This window comes from Bidens hawaiensis, unplaced genomic scaffold (assembly GCF_021521415.1).
Source record: "Bidens hawaiensis isolate Kalapana, Puna unplaced genomic scaffold, B.hawaiensis_p1.1 tig00000702_1, whole genome shotgun sequence".
Taxonomy (NCBI): domain Eukaryota; kingdom Viridiplantae; phylum Streptophyta; class Magnoliopsida; order Asterales; family Asteraceae; genus Bidens; species Bidens hawaiensis.
Genome location: NW_027491042.1, coordinates 2,383,607 through 2,402,041, shown reverse-complemented (window position 1 = coordinate 2,402,041; position 18,435 = coordinate 2,383,607). Strand labels below are relative to the sequence as shown.

General features: G+C 35.0%; 1 long non-coding RNA gene across 2 annotated transcripts in view; it reads left to right on the top strand.

The window, feature by feature from the left end:
* LOC143533058 (uncharacterized) overlaps positions 1-6,118 on the top strand; it is a 64,783-nt gene extending 58,665 nt beyond the window's left edge. For both annotated transcript variants that reach the window (XR_013135290.1, XR_013135289.1), the window contains one exon: positions 6,103-6,118. This is a non-coding gene — a long non-coding RNA (uncharacterized LOC143533058). The remainder of the gene's footprint in view (positions 1-6,102) is intronic.
* Positions 6,119-18,435: the final 12,317 nt, after the last annotated feature.

The window sequence follows — 18,435 nt, the reverse complement described above, 5'->3', positions numbered from 1 at the left end:
AATGACTGCTAAAACAGGCCACACACCATGGTTTCTGTGGCCTCTGTGTACGTCGACCCCATCAGTGCAAATCACTAGACGAAGATTTCTCTGATCGCTTTTGATGGTATCGGAGTACCTGTCATCTATGGCTTTCCATGCTGGTGAATCTGATGGGTGGTGTAAAACACTGGGTTTATTGGTACTCGATTGAAAGAGGCGTTTAAATCGTGGAAGAATGGGAAAGTACCACAGTACCTTAGTGGGCGTGTTTATGTAAGTTTTGTTAGTCTTCTCATCCACCTTCCACCTTGACTTGTTACAAACTGGACATGCTTCCAAATCCTTGTAATCTTTATAGTAAATAATGAAGTCATTGATACACACATGTATCTTTTCGTATCCTGAGCCCATTGCCTTCATCATCCTTTTGCCCTCATACATCTTATTTACCATTTCCTTATCTGCAGGTAGCATCTTTTTCAACAATTTCAGAATTTCATCAAAGAACTTATGAGATACCGCGTGCTTGCTCTTCAAGTTGAGTAGTTGTACTAGTGCAGAAAACTTGGTGAAGTCAGGACATCCTTTATACAGGGGATTCTCAGCGTCAACAAGTAGTTATAGAAACTGTAGATACTTCGTGTCGCCTTTGAAATTGTCTTTTGTAGAATTTACCATTTCTACAATTTCACAGGCATCTGTTGGAATGTTGGTGTCAACAAATTCAGTATTATTATCATAATTAGTTGGAATGCTGGTGCAGGCAAACCCAATATTATTAACATTAGTTGGAATGTTGGTGTCGGCTTCTCCATGTTTTATCCAAGTAGTATAAGTTTTATCAATTCCAAAGCTGTACAAGATATGTTCTACATCATCTACACTAAGAGATACGTGGTTCACACACTGAACACATGGACATGAAATAGAAATTGGTGGTGATGTCTCCTTGAAATTACGAACTGCATAATCTGGAAATGCCTTAACACCATCTTTATATGTTTAACTGCACCTGTCGCCTACTGACATCCAAGACTTATCCATCTTCCAAGACTTACCCACATCCTTCACCTTCTTCTGATTTGATGACATGAACTTGGGGCTGAATTTGGTGTTTATGAACCACAACTCATCTAAGGTTTGGTGCTGCACTCAGTACGCCTTATAAGGAGAGTTGTCTGGTCAATAATATGCCGGTTAATTGGAATATTTTCCGGTTTAAGAGTGTGACTAGATATAGTTTGCATTTGTTGTCTCCTTTAGTGTGATGATCAGTCACCTGAGGTCAGTCAAAGACCGGTCAAAGCTCTGAGAAAAGTCCCCAGATCTCTTTAATTGTAAGGTTAACATTTTTCATATATTTTGATTAATTATTACTAATTTATAGATAATTGGTTATTAAATTGTGATTTTAATTTTGGGGGATTATTTTTAGGTTTTGGATGTTCCTTCACTGCAAGATGATTTTTATCAAACCTTGTTGAATGGTCTTCTCACAATGTGTTGGATGTGGAATGCTTGTTGTTGTAAGATTAATTTTAAACTTGATTAAATTTTATACATAGATCAGTATTGAATCTTGATGATTATGAAAGTTCAATGCAAATACAGGTAAGAAAATGGTGTGATTTAGGGATTAATGATAGTGTGTGTTCAGTTGGGTGGGTACACCACAGGACTAATCTTGCTTTCGGGAATGGTAATGGAAAAGTCGTATATTTCTTGGTTTTATTCTTTTTTTTTATCATATAGTTAAGCATGATGGTGAATTTTATAAGAATGTATTACTCGCATGTAGATTAGTAATTTAATGCGCTTGTTTTAGAAATTGAGAAATGAAAATATGATTTGTTGTTTGACTTCTACTTATTCCTTTATCATATTAATGCAGAAAACAAATCATCTTTTATTACTGTAACATGCTAATACATATTTTTTTATATAATTGTTTTTCATAATATATAATTAACTTTGTGCCGTCCCTTGGATTCATGGTTCTGCCATCTTGATTGCATTTTTCATGTCTGATGTGTTCCATGAGGTACATTTCATCTATTTAGTCTTTTACTTTAGCCACATTACGTTTACAATGGATATTTTTTTTTATTTTGTTTTCTATTTTTTAAAGCTTTGTATTGCTGTTCCCTGCCACATTTTCAAATTTGGGGCCTTAATCAGGATTATGATTCAGGTAATGCTCTTCCTTCCTTTTTTTCGCTTCATGCGTCAGTTATATGTAATATCAGCACCTAAAACCGTGCCTAGCAAAATGAGTGGGGTGGGTTATTTTGTGTAAGTCAAAACGAGTTAAAACTGTCACTCACTCAACCATTTACCAACCTTTACTGACGAATTACTTGCAGAACAAGTTTCAAAACTCAATGGTATCTCATATTGTTTCTATCTAATTATCGACTTATCGTCTTCTCGTTGACCATGAATTGAGGTCTAATTACGAAACTTTAATGCAGGTGGGCAATATAATCTTCTGGTGCATCCTTAGCATTCTTGGTCCAACCCATGTGTGTATTACTCTACTATCATGACGCCATGAACCAAAAGGTGAATAGTACCAAGTGAATTTTAGCCGATTCTCCTTATTCATAGAAAGCAATTTTGTAGCAAGTTTTATGTGAAATCAGTTCAGTGGTAATCATGTAATGTGTGCGTTTTCGGGTCTTGTGATGGTAGCTGTCGGTTAACTTTTAACCAACAAACCTGTCATCAGTCGTTGGTCTCAAACTTGTTAATATTAATATAATGTTTCACAAATTCATAGCATATGTTGCTCTGTTAGTTGATAATCAGTTCTCTGTTGGAATTATCTGAGTTACCTTATTAATGTATTTTTTTGTTTATATATATAATTATAATGTTGAATATTAGCATAATATAGTATACATCTTGTATGGATAATCTTTATTCAAATCGAGAATCTGATTCATCTGCTTCCTATAACTCTAAACAAGGCCTACCAAAGAAAAAAAGGAACAAAAAGAACCTGTAGCATGCTAGATTTACATGAGTAGACGGCATTTCTTGATTACTGAGTTTTGTTTGTTATTCATTAATTCTTTGGTTTATTGTATCATTTGAATAAAGGCAATCTTTAATACTCTATCTGTAAGTGAAAATTTCCATTGGATATTTTAAACTGCTGTATGATTTTATTTTTTGAACTGCCAAAGCAAATTTCATTAGAAAAGGTTCTAGCAATAGTGTCATACCTTTGTAGTTCTAATTGTAATAATAGTCAGGTCACAAAAAAGCACTAAAAGTGTATATTTTTTTAACTCATTGTATGCTACACGTTATGCTAGCATGCGGTCTTTTATTACAATATGCACAATTTGACAAATTCTTAAATCATATCCACTGGTATACATACAAACTGGGCCTAAAATTGTCTAACAATACCATATGGAAAAAACAAAGGGTGTAATAGTTACTTAATTAGTACGTTTACTGCGATATATTGTTGCATTTCTAACAAAAAGGTACATGCAGGACATTGAATCTTCGTTGAGTCCCCGCCGCAACGCGCGGGTACTTCCACTAGTATGTATATATATATGGGTAGGTTAAAGTTAAAAAAAGATAGTTTTCTAGGAAGAGTAAGAATCGATCTAAACCATTGGATTTAAGATCTAGTAGATGTGATTGTTAATTTTCAAAATGTCCAATAGTTTCCTAGGATCTAGAATTTGGGCTACATAGTTTCCAAACTTCAAATTTTATGCCCTTCTTACCATTCTTAGGAAACTATTTTTTTTATTTTTAACTCTTTTCTATATATATATACACACACACACAACTGATTTTGTACATAAGCGTGTTACTAGCGTATTAGAAAATTTATATATGTTTTCGTACATAAGCGTGTTACAAGCGTAATAGACTTTTATTCTTGTTTCCAATTAATCAAAAAACATCAATTATTCAATAATTGATTTTGTACATAAGCGTGTTACTAGCGTATTAGAATATTTATATATGTTTTTGTACATAAGCGTGTTACAAGCGTAATAGACTCGTTTCAACAAATATATAACATATTTTAACCTATTCGTTTACAAAGTGTTTTTTTTTTATTTTTAGATTTAACAAAGTGTTGTTTACGATTTAGATAAGGGCATCACAAGCGTTTTTAACAAATTGTTTTTTGTTTTAACGATTTGTTTTAAGACACTCCATAATTACCATTCACTAAAAGTTTTCATAGAAAAAGCACCATTACAATACATCCCATGAAACAAAAGAAGAGAGAAACAAACGTCACCCGTACTCTGCCTTTTTCAAGACACATCCTTGTTTTCACCATGTTCTTCACGTTTTTGTCACATGAATACATTTTTATTATCTTTCTGAAAATGTTAGTGTGAGTGAATAACAAAATAGATGTTACAAGAACCTATAAAAGTAAGCATTTAAACACTAACCAACCAACATTCAAAACAATAAACTAAAATATGTATCAATACAACCATCTAAACATGAAAATAAACCATACAAATAGTTCCCAAAGTCACCAAATCACAAATGTTCCAAAAGTCACCAAACACAACGCGCATTCTTGCACTAATCAACTTTTGAAACTAACAAAGTACCTTCATTGAAGTCATATTCAAATATGCATTTATCACCAATCTGTAATTCATTTGCCTCCTTGAAATCATTCCATTTTAGTAAATAATATCTGAAGTTCAGATTCGACACTTCACCATGAAGTTTCATTTTTTTACGACCTTCGGGATTGACCAAAGTGATTAGCATTTCATCATAGACATCAATCTTGGTAGCAATGTGACACGGAAAACGCTGTGAAAAGCAAATTTCAAATATATAATAAAGTTAAGATGATACTGTTAAAATTTAAACAAATATACTTGTAAATAAAAAAGAAATTTAAAAACCAATTTACCAATTTCTTGGTGACGTTCACGTGGAATAAGATTTTAGAGTCATCATTTTACTCATCAAGATGAATTGGGTTTTAGGAACTACCTTGAATGCTTAATTGATAGTTGAGAAACAGTTGATTTGGACCAGGAAGGATAAATTTTATGTCATTTTCATGAAAGACATTAATATGAAATGTAATATCTTATATGATTTCAAACACAACAAACGAACCACCTTTCAAGTTGGTTTGTTTAAAAACCTCATTCCATCCATTCTCTAGCTTATAACCCATTCCATCCCAATAACATGAAACCGAGCAATAAGATCGAAAAGAAAATTCATGTAATTTTCACCAAATTCTTGAATCACGTACCACTCAGGGAAATCCCGTTAAACATGTTAATTAATAGACATTTGAATTTGGAAACAATCATTAAAAACAGAAATTAAAACTTACCAAGTAATGGACGTGTCGGTTTCTGACTGGAATGCATAACATAGTACCGGATTGATCATTTACGTTTCTTTTGAAAGTAAACATATTCAACATAGATGTTGACTTAAGCTCAAATACAACATATGTTCCAGCTTCTATACATCATGCTCTGATTATTTCAGTCCAACCAGTTCCAAAATAAAAGTCATCAAGTACTTTGATTATATCTATAGAACATGTTCTACCACTTTGATCATAAATCAAACAAAAGTCGGTATTCAATTTAATGTCAACAAACATTGGTTGACCAGCTTTAGGAATGAGCTATAAGTAACACAAAAAATGTACATAGAATGTATATGTTGCAAAACTATAAAATGTTTCATCAAAAAAAAAATTGTTGATAACATACCATCCTACTCATGGAATCGCTGTCGATATCTACCAGAAACTTAACTCCATTATTGAGACGTGGCATTTTTATGTCAGACGAGTATGTATGTTCAGAACAAATTAACCAGGATAAGCGATGTTTACGAATATCATTGAATACATCAATCATAGTAAATACGAATTACAAATATTCAGGTTTAGAAGATGTTGATCGATATTATACAACAACAAACTCTATAACAGGTGAAATAAGATGAAAACTAAACACTAAAATTAGAAAATAAATTAATTAAATTCTTATTACCAGAAAGCTTGTAACGTACAATTACAGCGAAGTATGTTGGTATGAGATTCAATTTGTTGACCCGGTATTTAGATTCTCGATTTAGGGTTATGAAGTTGGAAAAAGTTTTATCAAGTATGTTGGAAAGGGGTTTTATGAAGTTCATAAAAGGGTGTTGAAAAAATCGTGGGTTTGGATTTTTTATTTTATATGTAGGACAATGAAATTATTTAATGAAAAAATGGAAAAAGTTTATAAAATTTACAATAATATTAAACTTTTAAAACATGTTTTTCAGGAGAGAAAATGTTAAGATTCCTTTTACATTTTTTATTAACTTTAATTGTGAACCACATGATTCAAACTTTAATTAAATATATGTTGTTAAGAATGAGTTTCTAGAGTTTTCACTAGATTGTTTAAACTTTATATTAAACCTTAACTAGAAATAAATAAAAATATAACATGAACCACATTGTCAACCCTAGAAAAAACAATACCTAAATTTAACATATATATAATATTATACACAAAGTTACATAAAAACGTTACATAATATAGCTTATAACACATGACATGGGTTAAAATGTTCTATAGCACCCACGGACCATAAGACCTATAAGCTAGGTTTATAGATATCGAGATCGCACTATTTGTCAGTTTATTGGATGTGACCAATGGGTGACATGTTTTATATATAGTATATACTACACGGCTAGCTAAGGCATTATCGTATCGTCATCCCGATATATATATATATATATATATATATATATATATATGTATATATATATATATATATATATGGGCTATAAAAATCATCATCATCATCTTAATTATGGGAATCATCATCATTGTCGTCGTCATTATCATCTTTTAGGTTATCATCATCACCATATGTGTTATGCTGATGATCAACATCGTAAAATTATCATCATTATTATGTGTTATACCGACAGTGATCAAAATCGTATGGGTTATCGTAAACAAAACACCCAATATTAGCGATCACTGTCGGCACCATCTTATGAATTGTTGTCGTCATCAAACGACATCATCAATCGTATGGGCTACCATCAGTATGATCAGCGTATATGTTATCATGGTCGTCGTCGATCATACGGGTTACATATCATTAAACATCGGTGTCACCGTCATCATCATCATCAACAATATATATAATCTGTGTGTGTGTGTGTCTGTGTGACGTATTTTCATATAGGTACCTATCATCGATCATCATCATATATATGTGTGATCATCATCATAGACATCATAATCATCATACAAGCTATAGTCTCCATCGTATGGATTAGCTTAAGCAAACTGTACCATAGAGGTTATCAGCATCATTAGGATAATCACCACCAACACGAGTTGTCATATCCATGTATTCATGTGGGTATCATTATATTAGCATCATCATCATCATAATTGGGCCAATCATCAGGGTCATCATACGGGATATGTCACACCCTCAATTTCCACGTGTGGGGTTTTATCACGAGGCGCGTGAAAAACCAGGATCTCAATCATTAGTTACAATAAACAACTTCTAAATATTTTAAATAAACTTTATTGTCCCATATTTGGGGAAACAATTTCAGAGTTAAAAACAAGTTTGTCAAACAAACCATTTAGTAAGTAAACAATGTAAATAATAAAGCATGGATAATGTATGCATTAGTAATGCCGCTAGTTAATTAGGCTAGCGATCATGTTACATTAGTGTAAGTTCCATTGTGACCGAGGCTGACTTGTTAGTTTGTTTGCCACCCACGGAGTCTAATATAAGACTAGTGTGTTTCTAGTAAATGAGACGCCCGGCGACTCCCTCACCCGAGAGCCCCTAGGGGGTTCATCAAACCCAGTAGTATTACCTTTCATTACCCAGCCAATGCACAATTGTTAACAGTCCAATGTGTATGGGGGACTTCAGTTTATGTTCACTATATACACATGAGGTATTAAAATGTCTACAATTATCCAAAAAGTTTGTATGTTGCATGCTTTCTCTACCAAAAAGAGTAAGTAAAAAGAGGGGCAATGAAAATCACCTCGAATGCAGTTCAAATTGAAAGTCAACTGCTTAAGTCAAAGTTGTTCTAGTGCCTAAATCATACAACTACTATAAGTATTTGCTAAGTGATTCCTAGAACCCTTAGTATCCAAACAATTCAATTATTTATTTAAGGTTTGACCAAAGTTTGACTTTTTGTTGACTTTGACCAAATTTTGACTTTTGTTGACTTTGACCAAAGTTTGACTTTTTGTTTGACTTTTGATCAAAAGGTCCAAATTGTTGACCGTTGACTAAAAAGTCCAAGTCTCGATGACCGAAGACTAAAAATTGAGTTTTGTTAACCGTTGACCAAAATGTTGACCAACGTTCCAAAATGTTGACCGACTGCCCGTTGGTGGCTTTTGACTAATTAGCTAGACTTACAATAGTTACATGATATTCCTAGTTACAACTTAACAACAAATCATGTTATGTGCACGTAGTCACTTTTCATACAATCCTATGACTAAGTCCAAGTTTTACCACTTTCAATAATTCTCAAGTAAGACCAAACACTTAGTCAAATAGTTCCAAGTTAACCAATAAACTCAAAATTCAATTTACTACAACCATTCTATTACAAATTATAATTATTTTTACTAAACAATATGCTAATCATGTAACAAGTTTTCAATCATCAATACTGATTTTTACAACCAACCAAAACTTATAATTAAATTACCAAATAATTCTCACATCTAATTTCAAGTATTACGTACAATATATATGTTTCTTAAAATTTTTCAATACTCACAAATGTACAAAAAATTCACACACCAGCAACATATTTTCAATCTCTATTTCAACACAACAGTATAAAAATATTTACCAAAAATTCCATATTTATCCAATTGATTCAGACCAATTGGATTAGATTTCTACTTCAATTATGACCTTTCAGAAGTGGAATTACATCATTATCTATTTTCCATCTCAAGTTATACAATTTACAACACAGCTCACAAAATATCTCTTTCAATCAGGATTGCAACCTAATTTTGTAAATTAATAAAAACTAGTCAAACAAAGTCCAAAAATTATGATTTCTAACTTTTTGAAAACTAGACTCAAAGTACTTAATCATAGTATCAAAAATAAATCAAAAACACCATCTTATATACAAGTTATACAATCTACAATCTAAAACATAGAATCTGTCAATAAGCAGATCCAAACCAAAACTCACAAAAATCATGATTCTTATCCTTATGATCTTAAATCATCAAGGATACATTTTATATAATCAAAATTCATGATTTCCAATATTATTCCAAATTATAAAATAACTTTTATATATACAAAAGAGTTTCATCTTTTCTTTTACAACGAAATACAAGTTCCTTTTAAACAACCAACATTGATCATCCTTGGATACTAGGTTTTCATGAATAAAAATCAAAATATAAATAAGAATATGTACTAAACAATATTTACCTATTGCTTGATTCCAAATCCTACACCCTTGCTTCCAAGAATCACCAAACTTCTTATTAACTTTGAGAGTGTCTTAGAAAAAATGAAAGTGTATGTGTGTGTTGTGAAGTGGACGGCCAAGAGAGAGATGAAAGGAAAGAAGAGTCATAACCCCCCTTATCATTACACACTCATTTGCACACCCATTAAGTTATAATTAATTTAATTAAATTTTAGGTTATTTCATTTTATTTAAGTGTGGCATGTTACAATCTTTAAAAGCATTTCTAAGTAATTGTTTAACCTAAGGTTAATAGTTCATTTAGTTACTTGTCATGTAACACATCATATGTTGTATTATTTCAATTATTCAACTCTCTTACAATAAAATATAAGTATATAATAACTAATCATGTAGCATATTAAGCATGTAACACAATTATATCTATCATATATTATACATGTAACATATCATGTTTATTATAACATGTGTGACAAGTTTATTATTCTAGTTACCAACAACTAGTTACTCTTACGTAGGTCACCCACAACACCACTAACTCAATGCATGCATACATGACACTACATGCATGAAAGTTCATTGACGTAGTTAACAGAACTAAATGGGTTTACAGACATAGTCAACAAGATTTAACTGGGTTTAGTTAACGAAGTTAACTTGAAAATTGGCAGTTGTCACAGGATAGCAACGTCATCGTCTCATGGGTTACATATCCTCAATCATACTAAACACCACCCACTACCACCATCCACCGCCCACATTCACCACAACCACTGGCACCAACCACCACCACCTCCAGCACGAACCATATCGAACTCCAGCACCAATATCACGAAGGGTGAAGGAATCATTCTTCGCGTAACGCGACACATATTGGTCAGGAAAGATCTTAGATGTGTCACGTGATGCGTGCGTGCGTGTGGTATAAAATATAAAAGGATGGGATGATTTAACTTTTGCACAAGATCGTGTTTTAAATTTATAAAAGTGATATCTACAAAGACTAAACACACACAAAATAGGCAAGTGTACCCATCGTATATGTAGAATAGTATTGGTAAGAACAAAGTATGGATCCGTGGACACAAATGTTTCTAATAATAAATCGTTGTTTTACTTCAATCAGAGGTTTTAATCATTTTGGGGTTAATTTTTGAACTTTTTATAAAATATAAATACTTATATATAATATATAGGTGACCAAGACAAGAGATTCTAAATGAGTTGTTCAATTATGCGAAGGTTACCATCTAAGATCAAGAATCCACTCCATTTTAGCATTGATAATTAATATGTAAACATGTGATAAACTTGCCGTAGAAATATATGATAGATAGCTCCTTAAACCTTAAGTGAGCATCTTTGGCACTAAGGATTTAACGTGCGCATTTTAAAGTCCACCATTTCCTAATGTCACGCCACGTCAATGATGTCAATTTAAGTTGGCAAGTAGTTTCGTAAAGTAGAAAAATTAGGATTGACTCCGATTTCTCAAATACCAATTCTAAAAACTTTGGGTGGTTGTAGTTTAGTCACACAACCTCCCCTTGGTTGATTTATGTAGGTTATAATTACACATTCCGTTAACATATGATTTCTTTAAATAAAATGATATCCTAAGCAAAGCTATTTTCGGATTACCAAGACTTAGAAAAATACATCATAACTTATATCTCATCATATCTAAGTACAATATAAGGATCCATGTTTCGTTAATGTATCAAAGTATTTCTATCTTTCAAGAACATGAATCGATCATGAACGATTGCCAATAGAATTGACAACACCAACTTTGAATTAGTGATTTAAGATGGTGAAACATTTCTCATCAAAAGATAATTGTAATATAACCATGTACTTTACTAGACTACACCACACGTTTTATATAATTATCAAGTAAAACAAAGCTTCTTCATAGATTTTAGATGGTAAAAGGAGTTTAGCTAATAATGAGCATGATGATAAACATTAAGATGAATGATGATAACAAATACATGATTAAACTTAGAACAATCTAACCAAATGTAGATGAATCTTCCTTCTTAATGATGGTGATGATAGATGATGATGATGGTTGATGGTGATGACCTCCAAGTCTTCAAACTCTTCACTAAATCTTCTATGTGAGTGTTAGTGTGTGTTTTTATAAAAGAAAACCGGATTGAATTCTTTTCAATGCACACCAAATGAGTGCAACATGAGCAACTATTTATAGGCAATCTGGATAGTGAGGCACGGCCCCGTGCTTGATGAGCACGCCCCCGTGCATTTTTATGACATGTGCCAGATTTGTTTTGTCTTTTCTGTGAGGTGGCAACGGCCCCATGGTTGGTAGGCATGGCCCCGTGTTTTTTAGTGACATGTGCTCAATTCTTCTTTGTCTTTTCTGTATTCTCGTTCACGGCCCCGTGCTTTTGCTTCCAGATTTTGTCTTTTCTTGTGTTAGAAGCATGGGGGCGTGTTTCTTGAGGCATGGGGGCGTGTTTCATTGTTTTCTTATGTTTTCTTCTGTTTTTCTTCGGCTTTTTGCTTGTTTCTTCGTTTGGGGCTTGGTTTCACCTGAAATTATGTTTTATTATGATAAGTAGCCTTTTATGTTATGTTATTAGATAGAAATTGCAGTTTTTAGAGATTATTTGATGCCGAAAAGATGTATATTTTTATGTACATCAAACATCCCCACACTTGAACATTTCTTGTCCTCAAGCAATCTTCTTATAAATATCCTCTAAAAACACCAAATTTAGATTATAGCTATCCCTTAAGTGAGCTCCAAGAAGACGAAACAAAATAACCAATCTTTATGTTAGTGATAAATAAGAGAGAACTTTTGTTTATATGAGCTTCCGTTTATGCAAAATGTCACGTTCTCACAATGTTAACTCACACTCGGTTTTATATCTGTTCATACTTGTGATGTATGTGAACACTCTTAGCTAAAATGCAACCTGTGATAAATAAGCTTGTAACAAGTTCAAATCTCCACCTTTTGAAGGGTTGCATAGATCATAAGGTAAAAGGGTTTTGGTTTAGTGTGAGTAGGAATTGGTATTTTGTGGCGGTTCAAGGGTTAATGAGGATGGTAAATACAACTTTCACTAATTGTCAGCTTGGTTTAAAAAAGCACGCTCAAGGCGAGGTGAGGCGAGAAGCGACCTAAGGCGAGCACCTCAACGCTTTTGCCTACCCAAGGCGAAGCCTGTTAAAAAAGTGAACGCTTTTTGCGCTTTTGTGCGAAGCAAAAGGCGAAGAGGTGAAGGCTTTATGTACAAAAAGCGACCGGTTAGCCCATTTTCGACATAACCTTTATAATTATTCATTTCTAGACTTTTCATATTTGACAATAAACTATTGAAAGTTGAAACACTTTTGAGTAGTGTTATTTTGAAAACAATTCTGAGTAATTTGATACTCGATAACTTGTTTTTATGCTACTTTGATATTTTGGGCGAGTAATGTGGCACTTGAAAAATTGTACTACACTACTTTTGGAATTTTAGGACACATATATGTTGATGTTTTAGACGTTAAATATATATTATAATGCAGTTTGTATATAATATGTAGCTTATAAATAATTAAATATTTTTTTAAATACGGTCGCTTTTCTTTTTTCGCCTCGGCTGAGGACCTCTTCGCTTTTGTTCGCCTCACGCTTTTTTAATCCAAGATTGTCGGGAGTCTTAGGATGTCTTCTCCCTTTTTCCGAGGTTTTTTTATATACCTAATGACTCTTTTAAGGTCAGATCGTCAAGACCAATTTTATCGAGGATGTGGATTAATTCTTCCTCAATCCTGTTCTGAATATAACTTCCAACTCTAATGGATCGTTCGGCTTTGAGCCTAATAGCCCCCACCCACATTAGTTTGGTATATTCATGCTGAGACTGAGTTTGACTTTTTCTACATCTTCCTTCGTGGGACCAGTTTCCGCAACCTAAGCATCGTTCATATCTTTTTGCTCTTCTCTTCATTGCGTTTTTGAAAATTCCACAGAATGGTGGCCTTTATTCGTATTAGCGCCACTTTTTCCTCACCTCATTGTAAAGAGAAAGATTCTCTCCCTAAGTTCTGGAGGCAACCTAGGTTTTGTGAAGTGTATGCAACAAAGAAAATTGAAATCGAAAGAATGCATTTATCGAGGATGTGGATTAATTCTTCCTCAATCCTGTTCTGAATATAACTTCCAACTTTAATGGATCGTTCGGATTTGAGCCTAATAGCCCCAACCCACATTAGTTCGGTATATTCATGCTGAGACTGAGTTTGACTTTTTCTACATCTTCCTTCGTGGGACCAGTTTCCGCAACCTAAGCATCGTTCATATCTTTTTGCTCTTCTCTTCATTGCGTTTTTGGAAATTCCACAGAATGGTGGCCTTTGTTCGTATTGGCGCCACTTTTTCCTCACCTCATTGCTAAAGAGAAAGATTCTCTCCATAAGTTATGTAGGTAACCTAGGTTTTGTGAAGTGTATGCAGCAAAGGAAATTGAAATCGAAAGAATGCATTTCCAGTTATTTAGGGTCTGCCGGTAAAAGACCAATGTTGTATTTTACTGGTGAAAATGGATAAAGTTATCGGGTTTTTGGGTTTTGTAATTTGATAATGGGTTTGATGGAATTGTGTAAATATTACCTTCTTCCTTATACAACGCTTCATGAGGTCTTGAAATGAATAATTGCGACAATTTCTAAATCACACGAAACATATGACTCACTCAAAGCTTCCGAAAAAAATATTTATATGGCATGAGGTTTATCTCATAGTAACGGAGGAATTAGGTATTAACGCCATATTTTGCATAAATTTATTCTCAATATTACAAAACTTCTTTTTACTTTTTTCACTTAATGATTGGTTATTTGCAAAAATTTTTCTTGGTTTTCTTTTCAGGTTTTGAATAATCTTTGTTTGCTGCAAAAATATTTGTTTTAGAGAATTTTTATAATTAGTTGGACAAACAATTGGTCAAGTAATTTCCCTCCCCACACTTGAATCCCACATTGTCCTCAATGTGACAAAATTCATGAAAATATAAAAATTCTCATTGAGTATTATGGGTAAAAATGGAAAGTTACTTCCCTACGGCTTAACGAAATTTCGACAGAGCGTCCCCTGTTTTTCGACCGTTTTCCTGTTTTTGTACCTGTATAATATAAAACTGCAAACATCCACAAACAACCAAGCATAAACTGCTGAAAATTGGGTATGGAATCATCCATCCCTTGCCCTATCGGGCTGAATTAGTACCTAACATAATGTCTTTGGCACCCACGTCCATAAAAGTATCCAAACCAACATAAAAACAAACAAACAAGTAAGACGGAAAGTAAATTGTTCAAAACACACATAATAAGTTCATAAAGTACTACCAACCCATGCCCGTGCCTGACCTACCAGTGTCGCCAGTCATCAGTTACCCGTGTCCGGGTCAAATGGTCCCCACTGCCTGTCCATGCGATAGCCCAAACGATCAATCTCTCGCCTCGTCTCTGCATATTCGACTGCTCACTGTGCATCTGAGGCAGCCTTCTGCTCTGTAATCCTGTTAAATGAGGCGGTAGTGTTAGCTGAGAATTGATCAATAAGTCCATATATACCCTCGAAAGAGTATCGACTATCGTGTGACGAACTGGGGCCGGTCCCTGATGAAGATGGGCCTCCTCTCTGATGGTAACTTCGGCGGCGCTGTTGTCTGGGTGGTGATTGTCGTCTCTCATGCACATCCTGTATCATCATCTCTGTCGGGTCTTCTGGGTCCCAAACTTGGTTGTTCTTATCACAAAATATCCACACACCTGGGCTGATTTGCTGAATCATCTGCATGCTTTCACAGTAATCAAGGTTGAGAGCTATCGGGTCTGGGCTTGGAGTTCCTTCTGTGTCTGAACCATAAGCCCTGTAGAGGTTGTAGATCTAGAGACCACCGAAGATCGGGGTATTTCCTCGGGCAGTAGCATGTGACATGAAAAGTTTGCAAAATAGCATAGTGATATTGCATTGTATTTCGTTTTTCATGCAGTACAATGCCCAAAGATCCCTCAGGTTGACAACCCTTCACTATGTCCTCGAGCTGTGATGGTGTGACTCAGCAAATGGTGGATGTACCTCATGAGCGGGTCACGCAGTGCTGTGCTTTTTGAAACGCCCGGTCTATACTCTGTTGTTCCATAACTCAATTGTTCCCAAGCTTCTTCCCTTATGGCACCTGCTTCAGCTTCATCATCATCACCTTCATCTGTAAATATTGTTTTAGCCACGAACCAGATGTCTGAGTCAGTTTCCTCGGTCGTGTAAATTCCCAAATCAACTCCTAGTTGGGTGACAGAAGTTTTATGCCATACACCCCCACATTGGAATTCGATTGCCTCGTTATCCCACATGTCAAACTTTTTCTTCTTCATATTGAACGAGGCCAGGAATTCCTTTGTAAGTTCCGTCACTGAATCCCCCGTTTGGTCCAAAACCCGTCTCCAAGGTCCCTTCACAATGTTCTGATAACGGTCCCATTGGTTGACGTGTCTCAGAGTTTCTTCACACGCATGGAAGTTGGCTTCTGGATACCTGTTTTTGAGATAAGTTAATCTCGTGTTTGCCTGTCGGTCCTTTATCTTGCGGTTTCCGAAGACTAGGCATGCATGAACTTCTTCTCCATACTCAGCCATCTGCAATTTACACCCAATTTAGTCAAAATTCGTGAAAAATTTTCAATTTGCTGAAACAGAGAGAAAAGCACGGCGGCGTGCTTTCAGAAGCACAGCCCCGTGCTGGTGCCTCTGGTCCAGTTTTCTTTGATGTTTGACTTTTTGGTTGACCACGACTCGTGTTGTTTTGGGCACGGCTCGTGTTTTTAATATTGATTTCTAACTTACTCAGACTCGAACCCTCGTTTCTAACCGATTATATTAATTGTGTTTAATGGTGTGTCGGGTATTTATGCTAACACCCAAAACCCGAATTGTCCCTTTCAATTAAACCCTAACCATTAAACATTCAACAGTCTATTCATCATATGCAAGCAAATTAACCCATATCCTCTTCGGGTTTTGACCCGATTCGGTCGAATTGGGCGATTTTTGGGTTAAACTAAACATAAAATGATGAATTTGAACAATGAAATTGTTAAATTAACATACCTTAGGTTTAGAATCGAAGATTTGATGAAGAAATTAGCAAAATATTTGAAGGTCGGCGGTTTTTCGGTTCAGAACGCATTGAATATTAGGTTTGGTGGTTGGAGAAAGTTATTTTATTACGTTAAAACTCGTAACTGCCCTGTGACCAAAAACACGGCCCCGTGCTTTTAGAAGCATGGTACCGTGCTGCTTGTTGCAGACAGTGTTATTTAAATTTTGTTTATTTGTCGAACTGGTTAGCTGGTTTTTATTTTCTGGTTACTTTAACTTGGTAATTAAAAATCCTAGATTTCATTAAAACATAAAACTAAAGACATAATTAAATATAGATGAAATGAAAAGTACAACAACAACTCTCGGATCCTAACACATAGTACTAGCGGGAACAACTTCAACGCGAAACAAAGTTAGAACTTCAACGGCCACCACTTCCGAACAAGTCCTGGATGTGTGGTGGTGCTCGTTTGGCTTCCAAAAGTTCGTCAAGCTTTTTGTTAAGCGTAACGATTTCTCGGTAGAGAAAGTTAAGTTTGGAAGTCACATCTTTGTGGTGGTCATCCACAACACGGAAGTTCTCGAACCTAAGCAGGTTGACTTTGTTAATTAACTCGACTACTCGAGCCTCGGTTTGCATGTTGCTCTCAACTTGATCTCTTACGATGCATTGGAGTCTCATGACTTCTTCCTCAAGGTAGGAGGATTCATGTTGTTTCCCCTTTTTCACTGGCCTCCATTCAACCCGTTTTCTTTCCATTTAGGTAGTTTGTGTTTGGTGTAAACGAAATAGTGAATTTATGCATGCATTATATAGAGACTGAAAAGTTGAACACGGCCCCGTGCTTTTAAAAGCACGGCCCCGTGTTGCTAGAGGAATAAAGGTTTCTGAGTCAGAGAATTGTACGGAGTCAGCGCATATCATGCTGAAGATTCTGGGGTGACCACGGCCTCGTGCTTAGGAAAGCACGGCCCGTGCTTTTTGTCACAGTGAATTTCCTTTTAATTTTCAGCATGATTCAAGATCCGGAATTTTTAGAATGACGTTTATTGTGATAATTTGGAAGTTTGGTCATCTAAAAATTACTTTTCATTAAATAAAGGTCCTAGAACAATTACGGGATAAGCACGGGTTTCCTAAGAAAAGAAAATAATCGGGTTAAGCCCGAAGTCCTAACACATTGTGCTTAATGCACTTGTTTATACATGAAAACAGAAAGTTAAGTTTCCTAGAGTTCCCCGAAAGGCTCTCCTCCTCCGAATGGTCCTGGTGGTGGAAAATACGTGAAACCGAGAACTTGAAACTGGAGTTGTTCATTGATGTCTCGGAGTTCCATTTTCATGTTTTCCACTGATTCGGTGAGTTGGACGAGACGCATCTCAGCAAGGATTCGGTGAGTTCTTTCACGACTTCTTAAAGTTTCAAGAGAAGATCGGTTTTGGAAACATGGCGGGCATCGTTTCTCGGATGTCGGGAAACGGGGATTGCTTCACTCATCTCAGTTGGCATGCTGAATTTTCAGAGGTTTTTGGTTTGGGTTTTGGTTTTGGTTTGTGCAATAAATGCAATGACACAGGGTGCCTTTTATAACCAAACAGCAAACCGAGCACGGTACCGTGTTTTTGGAAGCACGCCCCCGTGTTTTCGCTCTGACAATTCTGTTACAAACCAGTCTGACTGAGATTTTTGCAGCGTAGATGCCGGCCCGCATTTTTAGACACGGGACCGTGCTTTTGAAAGCACGCCCCCGTGGTTTTCTATATATATATATATATATATATAACATTTATTTACAAGGCCTAGTTTTGTG